The sequence below is a fragment of the Rhinoraja longicauda genome, chromosome 13, assembly GCF_053455715.1.
Source record: "Rhinoraja longicauda isolate Sanriku21f chromosome 13, sRhiLon1.1, whole genome shotgun sequence".
NCBI lineage: Eukaryota > Metazoa > Chordata > Chondrichthyes > Rajiformes > Arhynchobatidae > Rhinoraja > Rhinoraja longicauda.
The window spans coordinates 540663-558369 of NC_135965.1; positions in this window are offsets into that span (position 1 = coordinate 540663).

A 17707-nucleotide genomic window follows, 5' to 3' on the forward strand; every position below is an offset into this window, starting at 1 on the left:
AGTGGGGGTGTGGGGCCAGACAGTGGGGGTGTGGGGCCAGACAGTGGGGGTGTGGGGCCAGACAGTGGGGGTGTGGGGCCAGACAGTGGGGGTGTGGGGCCACATAGTGAGACAGTGGGGGTGTGGGGCCAGACAGTGAGACAGTGGGGGTGTGGGGCCAGACAGTGGGGGTGTGGGGTCAGACAGTGGGGGTGTGGGGCCAGACAGTGGGGGTGTGGGGCCAGACAGTGGGGGTATGGGGCCAGACAGTGGGAGTGTGGGGCCAGACAGTGAGACAGTGGGGGGCCAGACAGTGGGGGTGTGGGGCCAGACAGTGGGGGTGTGGGGCCAGACAGTGGGGGTGAGGGGCCAGACAATGGGGGTGTGGGGCCAGACAGTGAGGGTATGGGGCCAGACAGTGGGGGTGTGGGGCCAGACAGTGAGACAGTGAGGGTGGGGGGCAGACAGTGGGGGTGGGGGGCCAGACAGTGAGACAGTGGGGGTGTGGGGCCAGACAGTGGGAGTGCGGGGCCAGACAGTGGGGGTGTGGGGCCAGACAGTGGGGGTGTGGGGTCAGACAGTTGGGGTGTGGGGCAAGACAGTGGGGGTGTGGGGCCAGACAGTGGGGGTGTGGGGCCAGACAGTGGGGGTGTGGGGCCAGACAGTGGGGGTGTGGGGTCAGACAGTTGGGGTGTGGGGCCAGACAGTGGGGGTGTGGGGCCAGACAGTGAGGGTGTGAAGCCAGACAGTGGGGGTGTGGGGCCAGACAGTGGGGGTGTGGGGCCAGACAGTGAGACAATGGGGGTGTGGGGCCAGACAGTGGGGGTGTGGGGGCAGACAGTGAGACAGTGGGGGTGTGGGGTCAGACAGTGGGGGTGTGGGGCCAGAGAGTGAGACAGTGGGGTTGTGGGGCCAGACAGTGGGGGTGCGGGGCCAGACAGTGGGGGTGCGGGGCCAGACAGTGAGGGTGTGGGGCCAGACAGTGGGGGTGTGGGGCCAGACAGTGGGGGTGTGGGGCCTGACAGTGGGGATGCGGGGCCAGACAGTGAGGGTGTGGGGCCAGACAGTGGGGGTGTGTGGCCAGACAGTGAAACAGTGGGGGTGTGGGGCCAGACAGTGGGGGTGCGGGTCCAGACAGTGGGGGTGTGGGGCCAGACAGTGGGGGTGTGGGGCCAGACAGTGGGGGTGCGGTGCCAGACAGTGGGGTGCGGTGCCAGACAGTGGGGGTGTGGGGCCATACAGTGGGGTGCGGTGCCAGACAGTGGGGGTGTGGGGCCAGACAGTGGGGGTGTGGGGCCACACAGTGGGGGTGTGGGGTCAGACAGTGGGGGTGTGGGGGTGTGGGGCCAGACAGTGGCGGTGTGGGGCCAGACAGTGGGGGTGTGGGGGTGTGGGGCCACACATTGGGGGTGTGGGGCCAGACAGTGGGGGTGTGGGGCCAGACAGTGGGGGTGTGGGGCCAGACAGTGGGAGTGCGCGGCCAGACAGTGAGACAGTGGGGCCAGACAGTGGGGGTGTGGGGCCAGACAGTGAGACGGTGGGTGTGTGGGGCCAGACAGTGGGGGTGTGGGGTCAGACAGTTGGGGTGTGGGGCCAGACAGTGGGGGTGTGGGGCCAGACAGTGAGGGTGTGAAGCCAGACAGTGGGGGTGTGGGGCCAGACAGTGGGGGTGTGGGGCCAGACAGTGAGACAATGAGGGTGTGGGGCCAGACAGTGGGGGTGTGGGGGCAGACAGTGAGACAGTGGGGGTGTGGGGTCAGACAGTGGGGGTGTGGGGCCAGAGAGTGAGACAGTGGGGGTGTGGGGCCAGACAGTAGGGGTGTGGGGCCAGACAGTGGGGGTGCGGGGCCAGACAGTGAGGGTGTGGGGCCAGACAGTGGGGGTGTGGGGCCAGACAGTGAAACAGTGGGGGTGTGGGGCCAGACAGTGGGGGTGCCGTTCCAGACAGTGGGGGTGTGGGGCCAGACAGTGGGGGTGTGGGGCCAGACAGTGGGGGTGCGGTGCCAGACAGTGGGGTGCGGTGCCAGACAGTGGGGGTGTGGGGGCAGGCAGTGGGGTGCGGTGCCAGACAGTGGGGGTGTGGGGCCATACAGTGGGGTGCGGTGCCAGACAGTGGGGGTGTGGGGCCAGACAGTGGGGGTGTGGGGCCACACAGTGGGGGTGTGGGGTCAGACAGTGGGGATGTGGGGGTGTGGGGCCAGACAGTGGCGGTGTGGGGCCAGACAGTGGGGGTGTGGGGGTGTGGGGGCACACAGTGGGGGTGTGGGGCCAGACAGTGGGGGTGTGGGGCCAGACAGTGGGGGTGTGGGGCCAGACAGTGGGAGTGCGCGGCCAGACAGTGAGACAGTGGGGCCAGACAGTGGGGGTGTGGGGCCAGACAGTGAGACGGTGGGTGTGTGGGGCCAGACAGTGGGGGTGTGGGGCCAGACATTGGGGGTGTGGGGCCAGACAGTGGGGGTGTGGGGCCAGATAGTGGGGGTGTGGGGCCAGACAGTGGGGGTGTGGGGCCAGACAGTGGGGATGTGGGGCCAGACATTGGGGGTGTGGGGCCAGACAGTGGGGGTGTGGGGCCAGATCGTGGGGGTGTGGGGCCAGATAGTGGGGGTGTGGGGCCAGACAGTGGGGGTGTGGGGCCAGATAGTGGGGGTGTGGGGCCAGATAGTGGGGGTGTGGGGCCAGACATTGGGGGTGTGGGGCCAGACAGTGGGAGTGCGCGGCCAGACAGTCAGACAGTGCGGCCAGACAGTGGGGGTGTGGGGCCAGACATTGGGGGTGTGGGGCCAGACAGTGGGGGTGTGGGGCCAGATAGTGGGGATGTGGGGCCAGACAGTGGGGGTATGGGGCCAGACAGTGAGACAATGCGGGTGTGGGGCCAGACATTGGGGGTGTGGGGCCAGACAGTGGGGGTGTGGGGCCAGACAGTGGGGGTGTGGGGCCAGACAGTGGGGGTCTGGTGCCAGACAGTGAGACAGTGGGGGTGTGGGGCCAGACAGTGGGGGTGTGGGGCCAGACAGTGGGGGTGTGGAGTGAGACAGTGGGGGTGTGGGACCAGACAGTGGGGGTGTGGGGCCAGACAGTGGGGGTGTGGGGCCAGTCAGTGGGGGTGTGGGGCCAGACAGTGAGACAGTGGGAGTGCGGGGCCAGACAGTGGGGGTGTGGGGCCAGACAGTGAGACAGTGGGAGTGCGGGGCCAGACAGTGGGGGTGTGGGGCCAGTCAGTGGGGGTGTGGGGCCAGTCAGTGAGACAGTAGGGGTGTGGGGCCAACATGTTTCTGGGGGTGTGGGTAAGGACTCCTGCGTGTCGAGTTGGAAAAGGAACAAAGGACTGACTCAACGGCAGACATAAAGGCGAGAGTAGGCGGAGCCCTTCGGGAGTAGCGGAACCGTGGAGGGTGTTTAAAGATAAGTACAGATGGAAAGAGACTCCCCCAATGTCACTGGCAGACAGGATTCAAAGTGGGCAGAGGGGAGAGCGGAGAGAAGAGAAAGATCTCTGACAGGGCAGACGCACAACGCCATCAATCTGCAGCAGCCCGGGAGCATGCCATGCCTGGCATCATAGCTGATGTATTGTGCTGTGAGATGTATGTGCCTTTGCCACGTTCCAGCGAGTCTTTGCGTGACAGAGACGGAGCAAGTTAAAGAGCAGCCATCCATCAGGGAGCGCTGTTCACCGGGGGCGAGATATTGCCACACTGATAAATGTAACTAAATCACCTCAACAGCTCCAATAAATCTCAGAAACTCACTATAAATATTGCAATTACTGATTCATGGATGTAATATTAATTCCAGGGGACCTGTGACTTGTTGTGAATGTTAGATAATTTGCTGCCCGTCTCCAGGAAGCCTCGATCCCCAGCAGACGCTGATACGATGTGGGGTGACCGGCAACCATTGGTGTTCAGGGCAAGGGTGTCGGCGGCAAGGAGCCAGACTGCACCTGGGCCGGTTACTGACACACCTGGTCCATCAGCAGACATGGAGCCAGAATATCCCGATCACCAAACCACCACAAAAAATAATCCTGAATAAATAAACACACCACAGCCGAAGCAACAGACAGACTCTATCTGGGGTACAGTCCCTGAAGGTGAGACTCTACCTGGGGTACAGTCTCTGAAGGTGTGACTCTACCTGGGGTACAGTCCCTGAAGGTGTGACTCTACCTGCGGTACAGTCCCTGAAGGTGTGACTCTACCTGGGGTACAGTCCCTGAAGGTGTGACTCTACCTGGGGTACAGTCCCTGAAGGTGTGACTCTACCTGGGGTACAGTCCCTGAAGGTGTGACTCTACCTGGGGTACAGTCCCTGAAGGTGAGACTCTACCTGGGGTACAGTCCCTGAAGGTGTGACTCTACCTGGGGTACAGTCCCTGAAGGTGAGACTCTACCTGGGGTACAGTCCCTGAAGGTGTGACTCTACCTGGGGTACAGTCCCTGAAGGTGAGACTCTACCTGGGGTACAGTCTCTGAAGGTGTGACTCTACCTGGGGTACAGTCCCTGAAGGTGAGACTCTACCTGGGGTACAGTCCCTGAAGGTGAGACTCTACCTGGGGTACAGTCTCTGAAGGTGTGACTCTACCTGGGGTACAGTCCCTGAAGGTGTGACTCTACCTGGGGTACAGTCCCTGAAGGTGTGACTCTACCCATGCAGTCTCTGCTGGTGTGACTCTACACATGCAGTCCCTGAGCATTTTCACTGTCCCTGAAGTAGAGTATCTTGAGATGGTTGAATGCTTTGCACATTATTTTTGTGTGGGTTGCTACATGTTTTTCTGCAGATGTTGTTGACATCTGGATGATGATGTGTGACATAAATTGCCTGTAATTATTGTCCTCTGTCCTGCTGACTGATGGACAGTGTTGCCCCTCCCCCAGCACCCGTTAAAAACAGAAGCAGCTGCCGACTGCTCTGGGGAGAGTATTTCATCGAAGATAATAGACAATAGGTGCAGGAGTAGACCATTCGGCCCTTCGAGCCATTCAATGTGATCATGGCTGATCATTCACAATCATTCACAATCAGTACCCTGTTCCTGCCTTCTCCCCATACCCCCTGACTCCACTATCATTAAGAGCTCTATCTAGCTCTCTCTTGAAAGCATCTAGAGAATTGGCCTCCACTGCCTTCTGAGGCAGAAAATTCCACAGATTTACAACTCTCTGACTGATAAAGTTTTTCCTCATCTCCATTCTAAATGGCCTACCCCTTATTCTTAAACTGTGGTCCCTGGTTCTGTACTCCCCCAACATTGGGAACATGTTTCCCGCCTCTAACGTGTCCAACCCCTTAATAATCTTCTATGTTTCCATAAGATCCCCTCTCATCCGTCTAAATTCCAGTGTATACAAGCCTAGTCGCTCCAGTCTTTCAACATATGACAGTCCTGCCAATCCAGACACAAAATGGACAAGATGGACACAAAATGCTGGAGTAACTCAGCATTGCCCAACTGTGGAGGTGAGGAGGGGGCGGGGGGGGGGGGCGTGATGTGGGAGGGGTGGGAGGGGGTGGTGGAGAGAGTGGCCCATGGTGCAGGTGAGGAGTATGGGCATGCTAGGGAGGGGTGGGCATGCTGTGGAGGGGTGGGGTGGGCGTGCTGTGGAGGGGAGGGGTGGGCATGCTGTGGAGGGGAGGGGTGGGCATGCTGTGGAGGGGAGGGGTGGGCATGCTGTGGAGGGGAGGGGTGGGCATGCTGTGGAGGGGAGGGGTGGGTGTGCTGTGGAGGGGAGGGGTGGGCGTGCTGTGGAGGGGAGGGGTGGGCATGCTGTGGAGGGGAGGGATGGGCATGCTGTGGAGGGGAGGGGTGGGCATGCTGTGGAGGGGAGGGGTGGGCATGCTGTGGAGGGGAGGGGTGGGCATGCTGTGGAGGGGAGGGGTGGGCGTGCTGTGGAGGGGAGGGGTGGGCATGCTGTGGAGGGGAGGGATGGGCATGCTGTGGAGGGGTGGGCATGCTGTGGAGGGGAGGTGTGGGCGTGCTGTGGAGGGGAGGGGAGGGCGTGCTGTGGAGGGGAGGGGTGGGCATGCTGTGGAGGGGAGGGGTGGGCATGCTGTGGAGGGGAGGGGCGGGCATGCTGTGGAGGGGAGGGGTGGGCATGCTGTGGAGGGGAGGGGCGGGCATGCTGTGGAGGGGAGGGGTGGGCATGCTGTGGAGGGGTGGGCATGCTGTGGAGGGGAGGTGTGGGCATGCTGTGGAGAGGGGGGGGTGGGCATGCTGTGGAGGGGAGGGGTGGGCATGCTGCGGAGGGGAGGGGTGGGCATGCTGTGGAGGGGAGGGGTGGGCGTGCTGTGGAGGGGAGGGGTGGGCATGCTGTGGAGGGGGGGGGTGGGCATGCTGTGGAGGGGGGGGGTGGGCATGCTGTGGAGGGGGGGGGTGGGCATGCTGTGGAGGGGGGTAGAGAGGGCTGCGCACCAGTTTATAAAATCATGGGGGGCGTAAATTAGGTGAAAACCTGCAGCTTATTCCCCAGGGTCAGGGCTGGTAAAACTGGAGGCATCGGTTAAGGTGAGAAAGGAAAGATTTAAAGGCGATCTGAGGTCAACCTGTTGACAGAAGATGGTGGGTGCACGGAACGATCTGCTGGAGGAGGTGCTTGAGCGAGGTACATTTACACGTTCAAAAACACATGGATAGGAAAGGCTTAGAGAGATACTAGACCAAGTGGACCCATTGGGCCCAAACCGCTCCTGCATTGGTACAGCACCCTCTCCTCCCCGCCTCCCCACCTCCTCCTGCCCTCCCCCTCCCTCCTCCCCTCCCACACGCCTCCCCCTACCCTCCCACACACCTCCCCCTCAACCCCCCTTATTCTCCCTCCCCCCCTCGCTCCCCCCCTCCCTCCACCCCCTTCCCACCCTCCCCCCTCCCTCCCTAGGAGATAGATTTTAACTTACAAATGTGAATAACTTTAAAAATATAGCACCAATTTCAATGAAACTTCTTCCATTAGCACCAAAGGGACAACGGTGAGTAAGGTGGGCCTAAAGTTGTCACGCTATCATGTACTGCTTTGGCTGTAGTTCAAGAATAAACCAACAAACAAAGGAGAGTTTTAGTGTACAGATAGGCCAAACACAGGCAGATGGGAAGGAACTGCAGAAGCTGGTTTAAACCAAAGATAGACATAAAAAGCTGGAGTAACTCAGCGAGTCAGACAGCATCACTGGGGAAAAGGAAAAGGTGACGTTTCGGGTCGAGATCCTTGTTCAGACTGAGAGTCAGGGGAGAGGGAAACTAGAGATATAGACACTGATATAGAGAGATATAGAAGAAATGAATGAAAGACATGCAAAAAAGTGGAAGCAGGCCATTGAAAGTGTGGGCTAGATGAAAACGAATTGCAGACAATGAAACTCAACAAGATCACTTTGAAGCTATGACCGACTTGGGTGGGGGAGGGATGGAGAGAGGGGGGAAGCAAGGGTGACTTGAAGTTAGAGATATCAATGCACATAATGCTGCGTTGTAAACTGCCCAAGCGAAATATGAGATGCTGTTCCTCCAATTAGTGTTTGGCCTCACTCTGACAATGGATGCAAACTTTAAATCAATTACTGGTTTTGGACACTAAACAACACAAGAAAGGTTCTTGGTGACATCTTTAAGGAACAAAAAACTTGTGATCTTGAGAGACTTTCTAACTCTGAATGAGTTTTGAAGAATCTAATTGATATAATCTGAAAGTTCAGAGGTGATCAGATAAAAGCAAGGTTGAAGAGGAGCCATGCAGGAACAAGCTGGTGCCAGACTGGAGGAACTCTTAATCCCACTCTGTTCTGCCTGATTACGGGTTTAAAATGCAAATCACGCAAACTACATTAATTAGGAGTCAGACTGATCAATCAGGCTCCCACCTTTGTTCGCATAGTTTCCATATTGAATCAAAACTTTATCCCAGTTAAAATCCACATGTTCTGGTCTCAATCTTCCTTGCTGCCCCACACCCACCTTACAATCCCTTCTCACCCTCTTCCTCCACAGCCAATAAAGACTCGTGTCCTGTATACCCGACACAACTTGTATGTGTTTCAGATCCTCTTCCTCCTCTGTCCTTAATTTTTACCATCCCTCATGTGCTCCTTCACCTTGTTTTCCCTCTACAAATGCATTTCCTGCACACTTCTCTAAATTGTATTCCTTTTGCAATTTTTATTACCATCTAACTAGTCTGTCAATAAGGAGACATGAGAGACTGCAAATGCTGGAATCATGGGCAATCATCAGTTGGGAATCAGTGTCAGTCAGCATATGTCTACATCTGTCTCAAGAAGGGTCCCGACCCGAAAAGTTGTCTGTCCATTTTCTCCACGGATGCTGCCTGACCCGCTGAGTTCCTCCTGCACTTTGTGGTATGTAATATATATAAATGATGAGAATGGGCCTGATTGGTAAGTTTGAAGACGACACAAAAACTAGTGGAGTTTTAGATAGTGTTTTTTAAAGACGACATGGATCAGCTGGAAGTTGTACAAGAGAGGTGGAAGATGGAATTTAATAAATTGGCTCACCCATTTAAGTGTGGCCAAATCACTTTAATAAATTGGCCCACCCATTTAAGTGTGGGCTAATGCACTTGAGGAGGCCATATTCTTGTGTGACATACAGAGTTTGCAGATCACACAAAAATGGAAAAGGAATGGAAAGGAAGGGCAGAAAATATCAAGATGTTAGCGACCATGGTGGAGTGCGGGCACATGGAGGGACCTGGTGGGTTTCATTGCATTCGGCTCTGTGACCGACAGGCACAGATGTAAGATAATTAACAGGCGATTCAGGAAGGTGAGATGGGATTTTGTTCGCATGGGACCCTGACTCTACATGATGGTGGTTTCTGGCACAGCAAGGACGGTTTTGAAAGGGAATCTGGACAAATTCATGAAGGAGAAATCACAGGCTGTGCACAAGGCACATGGATCATGTGTGGGCAGATGAGATCAGTTTATCATGGCTATATAATCAGCAATGTGAGCCAAAGGACCCGGTAAACTGAGTGGGACTGATCAGAGATCTCTTTCAAATGGATAGCACAGGTTCAGTGGGCTGAATGGTCTCTGTGCCATATGATTCTGGGGATTAATTCCAGAATTGAGGCAGGGACTATCCCAACATTTAAGAAAGTTTGATAGGTGCATGAATAGGACAGATTTGGAGGGATATGGACCAAATGCGTGCAGGTGGGACTAGTGTAGCTGGGACATGCTGGCCAGTGTGGGCAAGTTGCGCCAAAGGGCCTGTTTCCACACTGTATCACTCTATAATTCTGTGACTCTAATCATTGATAAATGCACGTTAGCTGAGAGTTGGTAGTTTCCTGGTTTCTCTTGCCTGACCTTTCTTTAAATATGAAGTGACGTTTCCAATTCTCTGATGGTGAGACCATTTTGTAAAGATTATGAGGGAAGACGATGAATGTCCTCACTTTTAATGGCTGCTGGAAGCTGCCAGTGGATCCTGGGGTTAGACACAGATCCACCTCATCAACCTCGCCCTCCTCCTATACTTCCTCTACTATCCTGTACTTCACTTCATTCCATGTTGCTTTCCTCATTCATTAATTGAAATTTGTTTGCATTTCTACATCCTTTGCATCTTCTTTGGTGAGGCCCTGGACATTGTAAATATTTAGCATCCACTCACTCCTAATTTTCAATTGCAATATTGACCAGGTACAGATTGTGACTCAGAATTTGTCATTAATCCCCTTATCATTCACTGATAATGTTGTTACTATTTAGACTAAGCATTTATGTGACAGAGTAATTCCGGCCTGATAGTTGGAACGTTCTACCCACCATATCCAACCAACCATCCCCACCTCCTCTGTGTTCCTTCCCCTTTTTTAAAATCTTTATCCATTTCCCCACAACCACAGTTCAACTGAGCGAGAGCCCCATATTCTCACCATCTCTGCACAGAAACCCTCTCCCCGTTTCCTGTGGATTTATCAGTGCTGAACTTCGATCCTAGACCAAAGTGGATCTCACGACAGCCTCTGGATATCTGCCTGCAAACCCTGCATGTAACTCTCAGCTTTCCTTTTATTAACAGAAAGAGTCGCATCCTTTCTGATTCTTCTAACCTCATTCCTAGTGGCATGGAGATGCAAGAAACTGCAGGTGCTGTAATCTTGAGCAAAACACGCTGTGTTTAGATTTAGATTTAGAGATACAGCGCGGAAACAGGCCCTTCGGCCCACCGGGTCCGCGCATCCCAGCGATCCCCGCACATTAACACTATCCTACACACACTCGGGACAATTTTTACATTTGCCCAGCCAATTAACCTACAAACCTGTCCGCATTTGGAGTGTGGGAGGAAACCGAATATCTCGGAGAAAACCCATGCAGGTCACGGGGAGAACGTACAAACTCCGTACAGACGGCGCCCGTAGTCGGCATCGAGCCTGAGTCTCCGGCGCTGCATTCGCTGTAAGGCAGCAACTCTACCGCTGTGACCGTGTTCAGCAAAACTCAGCATCGGGGGAGGGAAATGGACAGATGATGTTTCTGTTGGGTCCTTCTGAAGACTGATTTCTAACGCTATCATTATGAATCATTTCAGTGCCCTCTCCAAACTTTCCTGAAGCAAGTCACTGCTCGGATGATAAGAGGCAGAGGCTGTTGGGAGCTCAGCAAGCGGTGTGTGGGGGGGGGTAAAGTCCAGAGACTGAGGCACTGAGGCCAAGGATAGGGTAAGATTAGTTTCCTCAAACATTGCCATCCCTTGCCATCAGAGAGAGTTAGTGCTGAGTGGGGCCAAAGACACCCTTGTCGACTCCGTCTACAGCACGCTGCCTTGAGAAAGCAGCCAACATAATCAAAGACCACTGGTCATTCCTTCTTCTCCCTTCTCCCGGTGGACACGATACAAAACCTTGACAGCACGCACCACCAGTTTCAGAAACAGTTTCCTCCCCGCTTCTTTCAGACGACTGAACGGTGAAACCGATCTCAGTGCAGCCCACATTTTTTAAATCTACACTTTCACTGTAACAGTAACACTATAATGCTATCGCATCCTGTGTTTTTCTCTCTTTGCACTGCAGTTGTACTTCTACATGGCTTAAATGTACTCGTGTACAGTGCAATTTAGATGGATAACACACAATGTTTTTCACGGTATCTCGGCCAGCACGACATTACCAAAACAATACTGATATCAATAGCCATCCATCCGTTACAGGACAATGATATCAAATGATTGAGGACATCATCACAAAGCTCACTGTTGTGGTTAATGGAGACTTATTTTCCCATCTGGTGTTAGCAATGGAGCAGACGGCTAAATATGAAAGAAAGTCAGAGAATGAGCAAGATTTCGCACAGCACAGGCAGGCTTCAGTAATGGACGAGTTTAACCAGGAGAGAGAGGATTGTAATTGATAAAGAACAGGCAGTGCATTATTTTAGAATAACGTGAAGTTTAAGTGTTTAGACAACAATCAATGAAACTCTGTAAACAATGTTGAGTGTAACTGTCACAGCTATGGCTAGTGTAATTGGGTAAACGGTACAGATGCTGTGCGAGTAATCTCCACTGTGCAGGCAATATCCTCTCCCACGGGAGCTGGGTGACCTGGTGCTCCCATGCTACGGCTTCTGAGTGGCTGATGGGGACAATGTGGAACCAAGCAGGCAGGAGGGACGATGAAGGGGATTGATGGGTCGATGGGAGATGGGGGATGGGGGTCTTCCTTCTGCTCTTTATCCTGGACTGCCGACTGTACAGGAGGCTCCCTGCTCAATGAATGAGGGATCCCGTAACCATTGTCCACTGTAAAATAGTGCAAACAACATCCAGTGTGAACTAGTGCAACAATGCCGTGTTAACTAGTGCAACAACACCCAGTGTTAACTAGTGCAACAATGCCCTGTGTTACTAGTGCAACAATGCCCTGTGTTACTAGTGCAACAATGCCCTGTGTTACTAGTGCAACAATGCCCTGTGTTACTAGTGCAACAATGCCCTGTGTTACTAGTGCAACAATGCCCTGTGTTAACTAGTGCAACAATGCCCTGTGTTACTAGTGCAACAATGCCCTGTGTTACTAGTGCAACAATGCCCTGTGTTACTAGTGCAACAATGCCCTGTGTAGCAACAATGCTACAGAGAGAGGTTGAACAGGTTGGGTCTTTATTCTTTGGAGCGTAGAAGGTTGAGGGGGGACTTGATAGAGGTTTTTAAAATTTTAAGAGCGACGGACAGAGTTGACGTGGGTAGGCTTTTCCCTTTGAGAGTGGGGAAGTTTCGAACAAGGGGACATAACTTCAGAATTAAGGGACAAAAGTTTAGGGGTAACATGAGGGGTAACTTCTTTACTCAGAGGGTGGTGGCTGTGTGGAATGAGCTTCCGGTGGAAGTGGTGGAGGCTGGCTCGATTTTATTATTTAAGAGTAAATTGGATAGGTATATGGATGGGAGGGGATTGGAGGGTTATGGTCTGAGAGCAGGTAGATGAGACTAGGTCAGTGAAAGTGGTCAGCATGGACTGGTAGGGTCGAATGGGCCTGTTTCCGTGCTGTAATTGTTATATGTTATATATGTTAACTAGTGCAACAATGCCCTGTATTAACTAGTGCAACACCCTGTGTTAACTAGTGCAACAAAGCCCAGTGTTAACTAGTGCAACAAAGCCCTGTGTTAACTAGTGCAACAATGCCCTGTGTTAACTAGTGCAACAATGCCCTGTGTTAACTAGTGCAACAAAGCCCTGTGTCAACTAGTGCAACAATGCCCTGTGTTACTAGTGCAACAATGCCCTGTGTTAACTAGTGCAACAATGCCCTGTATTAACTAGTACAACACCCTGTGTTAACTAGTGCAACACCCTGTGATAACTAGTGCAACAATGCCCTGTGTTACTAATGCAACAACATCCTGTGTTAACTAGTGCAACAATGCCCTGTGTTAACTAGTGCAACAATGGCCTGTGTTAATGTGATGTTTGGTGGACTGTGTGGGGTGGGAGGACCCGTTTCTCCTCCCATGCAGCAGGTGGTGCTGCACAGGACAAAGGGAGATGTTTTGTACATAGCTATGTTGGCTGTACAAGGTGTGGAGTATGCAGTCAGATTGTGGGGTGGCAGGCCAGAAAACATCTCCCTTTGTCCTGTGCAGCACCACTTGCTGCACGGAGGAGAAACGGGTCCTCCCACCCCACACAGTACACCAAACATCACAGTTAACTAGTGCAACAAAGCCCAGTTAACTAATGCAGGAATGCCCAGTGTTAATTAGTTGAAACAACATGTTGACAAGTGCAACAACGCCCAGTGTTAACTAGAGCAACAACACCCAATGTTAACTAGAGGAACAACACCCAATGTTAACTAATGCAACAATGCCCAAGGTTAATTAGTTGAAACAGCGCCATGTTAACAACTAGTGCAACAACGCCCAGTGTTGTCAGTGTTCAGCAGTGTAAGTCATTCCCAGCTGTAACTGTCCAAGCACTGCCCAGCATACTATAGTGCAGGCAATGCCACTGTTGGTAATATAATAACAAGGAACTGCAGATGCTGTACCTAAGAAAGACACAGAAATGCTGGAGTAACTCAATGGGTCAGGCAGCATTTCTGGAGAACATGGGTAGGTGACATTTTGGGTTGGGACCCTTCTACTGAAAAAGATGTCTGAAAAAACTATCCTGACCCGAAACGTCAACTATCCATGTTCTCCAGAGCTGCTGCCTGAGCCGCTGAGTTACTGTAGCATTTTGAGTGTTAATGTCTTGCTAACTCTGAGGTGGGTCTTGCAGCACACCTTTGTGATCTCACCAGGCTATCTATGACCTCACAGCAGATGCAAATGACAGATTCTGCCCCATGCTCCAACTGCCTCAAGTGGTAACAACAAGCCCCTGGCCTCAAAATGACCGATCGAGCTTGTGCAAACACCCAACCAGCTCCCAGAGTGACCTTTGAAAAATGATTTCTAATATAAGATTCTGTCATCATGAGGTAGGAGGATCTTAGCAGCAAAACCAATGGTTTTGGGGTGTGATGCCGTGACAGGGAGCAATGAAAATGGAGCAATGGGATGGGTTGAGAAATGATTGATAAAGCAATGGGATGTGACATGTTGATGAGAAGAGCAGTGAGACCTGGGTGTGGAACAGGTGAGTATGGTACAGGTGGGTGTGGTGCAGGTGGGTGTGGTGCAGGTGGGCGTGGTGCAGGTGGGCGTGGTGCAGGTGGGCGTGGTGCAGGTGGGCGTGGTGCAGGTGGGCGTGGTGCAAGTGGGCGTGGTGCAAGTGGGCGTGGTGCAGGTGGGCGTGGTGCAGGTGGGCGTGGTGCAGGTGGGCGTGGTGCAGGTGGGCGTGGTGCAGGTGGGCGTGGTGCAGGTGGGCGTGGTGCAGGTGGGCGTGGTGCAGGTGGGCGTGGTGCAGGTGGGCGTGGTGCAGGTGGGCGTGGTGCAGGTGGGCGTGGTGCAGGTGGGCGTGGTGCAGGTGGGCGTGGTGCAGGTGGGTGTGGTGCAGGTGGGTGTGGTGCAGGTGGGTGTGGTACAGATGGGTGTGGTACAGGTGGGTGTGGTACAGGTGGGTGTGGTGCAGGTGGGTTAGTCAAGGAGAAGTGAAATGGGGGTTGGATTTGGGACGTGAAGCAATAGCACTGACTTCTGGAGCAGGTGAAAGGGGCAATATAACAAAGATTTTAATTGGTATATTATGTATTAAGTTTTGGTTCTGCTGAAATTTGCAACGTTCTGTTGGACAAGCCTTGCACACTTGTAGACACCAGGATACTTACTGAGTAAATGCACTCCATGGAAAATTATTTACTTTTTCTCATCCATTCTGAGACCCATTCTCTTTGAAGATTCCTGAGGGAAGAAAGAGCAATGTAAAACCCTCCAAATTCGTAGGGTGACCAGCGAAGTCATGTCAATGCGATCTCCACAGCCAACCTCTCTGGTGGCGAGGACCTCATTCCACACATTTGGCTGAACTGAGCAGCCCTAGCGGTGAACTCTAGGTGTGCCATTGGAAGTTGCCGTAGAGCACGAGACTGTTGTGGCAGCACCACTCACCCTGACGTTCTGTCTCTTTCCTGTGCACAGACTCATCACCGCGTGTGATTCAGTCACTACAATGGTGTCATCAGCAAATTAGTAGATGGCACTGGAGCTGGGCTTTAGACACACAGTCATGAGAGTAGAGAAGAGGACTGGACACACAGCCTCAAGGTGCTACTGTGTTGATGGTCAGTGAGGAGGAGATGTTGTTACTGATCTTCTCTGACTGAGGCCTGCGGATGAAGAAGTCAAAAATCCATTTGCAAAGACAGGTCTGGAGACCAAGGTCTGGGAGCTTGCTGATAGGTTTAGAGGGGATGATAGTGGAGGCAGTTGTGAATCATGTTTGAGGTAGAGATAGGCATATTAAAAGCATTAAGGTGTTAGTTAAGGAGTATGGAAAAAGAGCAGGAAAGTTGCGTTGACACCAAGAATTAGTTGTGGCAGCACAGCAGACTGGAGGGTGGGTAGTCTATTCCTGCTCTCTTTCTTATGTTTTAATGATATGGAGCTTGACCTCCGGCTGTTCACCCTCCCCTTCCAGAATGTTCCGCAGCTTCTGGCACATAGATTAATTATCAGTAGGAAAGAACTGCAGATGGTGGAATTCTGCATTAGGATGGAGATTAACACGGTTAATTCAGAGACTGTGTTTTCAAAAGAGAGTTAGATTTAGCTCTTCAGGCTAAAGGAATCAAGGGATATGGGGAGAAAGCAGGAATGGGGTTCTGATTTTAGATGATCAGCCACGATCATTTTTAATGGTAATGCTGGCTCGAAGGGCAGAATGGTCTACACATGCACCTATTTTTCTATGTTTCTATGTTTCTACTAAGGCCATGAAATTGAATAAAAGAGACTTTGAGGGTATGAGACGATAAGTGGCTAGGATAGAGCGGCAAATTATACTTAAAGGGTTGCCAGTAGAGATACAATGGCAAAGATTTAAAGACCGCATGGATGAACTCCAGAAATTGTTCATCCCTGTCTGGCAAAAATGGGAACTGGGAAGCAGGCTCAACCGTGGCTGACAAGGGGAGTAAAGGACAGTGTTAAACCAGAGGACTGGGAGTAATTTAACACTCAACAGAGGAGGACAAAGGGGTTAATTACGAGGGGGAAAAAAGAGCATGAAAGGAAGTTTGCGGGGAATATAAAAACTGACTGTAAAAGCTTCTATAGGTATGTAAAAAGGAAAAGATTAGTGAAGACGAATGTCAGTCCCTTACAGTCAGAGACAGGTGAATTTATAATGGGAAAGAAGGAAATGGCAGAACAGTTAAACGAGTACTTTGGTTCTGTCTTCACTAAGGAAGACACAAACAATCTCCTGGAAATACAAGGGGACCAAGGATCTAGTGGGAGGGAGGAACTGAAGGGAATCCACATTAGTCAGAAAATCATGTTAAGGTAAACGGTTGGGACTGAAAGCAGATAAATCCCTAGGGCCAGATGGTTTGTATCCCAGAGTACTCAAGGAGATGGCCCAAGAAATTGTGGATGGATTGGTGATTATTTTCCAATGTTCTCTCGACTCTGGATCAGTTCCTGTGAACTGGAGGGTAGCCAATGTAACTCCACTTTTTATGTAAAGAGGGAGAGAGAAAACGGGGAATTATAGACCAGTTAGCCTTACATCGGTAGTGGGGAAGATGCTTGAATAGATTAATAAAGATGTTATAGCAGCGCATTTGGAAATAATTGATGGGATCGGTCACAGTCAGCATGGATTTATGAAGGGGAAATCATGCTTGACTAATCTTCTGGAATTTTTTAAGGATGTAACAAGTAGAATGGATAAGGGAGAGCCAGTGGATGTAGTGTATCTGGACTTTCAAAAAGCCTTTGAAAAGGTCCCACACAAGAGATTAGTGCACAAAATTAGAGCACATAGTATTGAGGGTAGGGTATTAACATGGATAGAGAACTGATTGGCGGACAGGAAGCAAAGAGTAGGAAATAACGGGTCCTTTTCAGAATGGCAGGAAGTGACTAGTGGGGTGCCGCAAGGCTCGGTGCTGGGACCCCAGTTGTTTACAATATGCATTCATAATTTAGATGAGGGAATTAAATGTAACATCTCTAAGTTTGTGGATGACGCAAAGCTGGAGGGTAGCCAATGTAACTCCACTTGTCAGTGTTCAGTGTGAGCTGCAAGGAGGATGCTATGAGGCTGCAGGGTGACTTGCGTAGATTGAGTGAGTGGGCAGAAGCATGGCAGACGCAGTATAATGTGGATAAATGTGAGGTTATCCACTTTGGTGGCAAGAACAGGAAGGCAGATTATTATCTGAATGGTGTCAGATTAGGAAAAGGGGAGTCACAACGAGACCTGGGTGTCCTTGTACACCAGTCACTGAAAGTAAGCATGCAGGTGTAGCAGGCAGTGCAGAAAGCTAATGGCATTTTGGTCTTCATAACAAGAGGATTTGAGTTTAGGAGCAAGGAGGTCCGACTGCTGTTGTACAGGGCCTGGTGAGACTGAACCTGGAGTATTGTGTGCAATTTTGGTCTACTAATTTTTTGGGAAGGACATTATTGCTATTGAGGGAGTGCAGCGTAGGTTCACCAGGTTAATTCCCGGGATGGTGGGGCTGACATATGATGAAAGAATGGGTCGACTGGGCTTGTATTCATTGGAATTTAGAAGGATGAGAGGGGATCTTATAGAAACATATAAAATTCTTAAAGGATTGGACAGGCTAATGCAG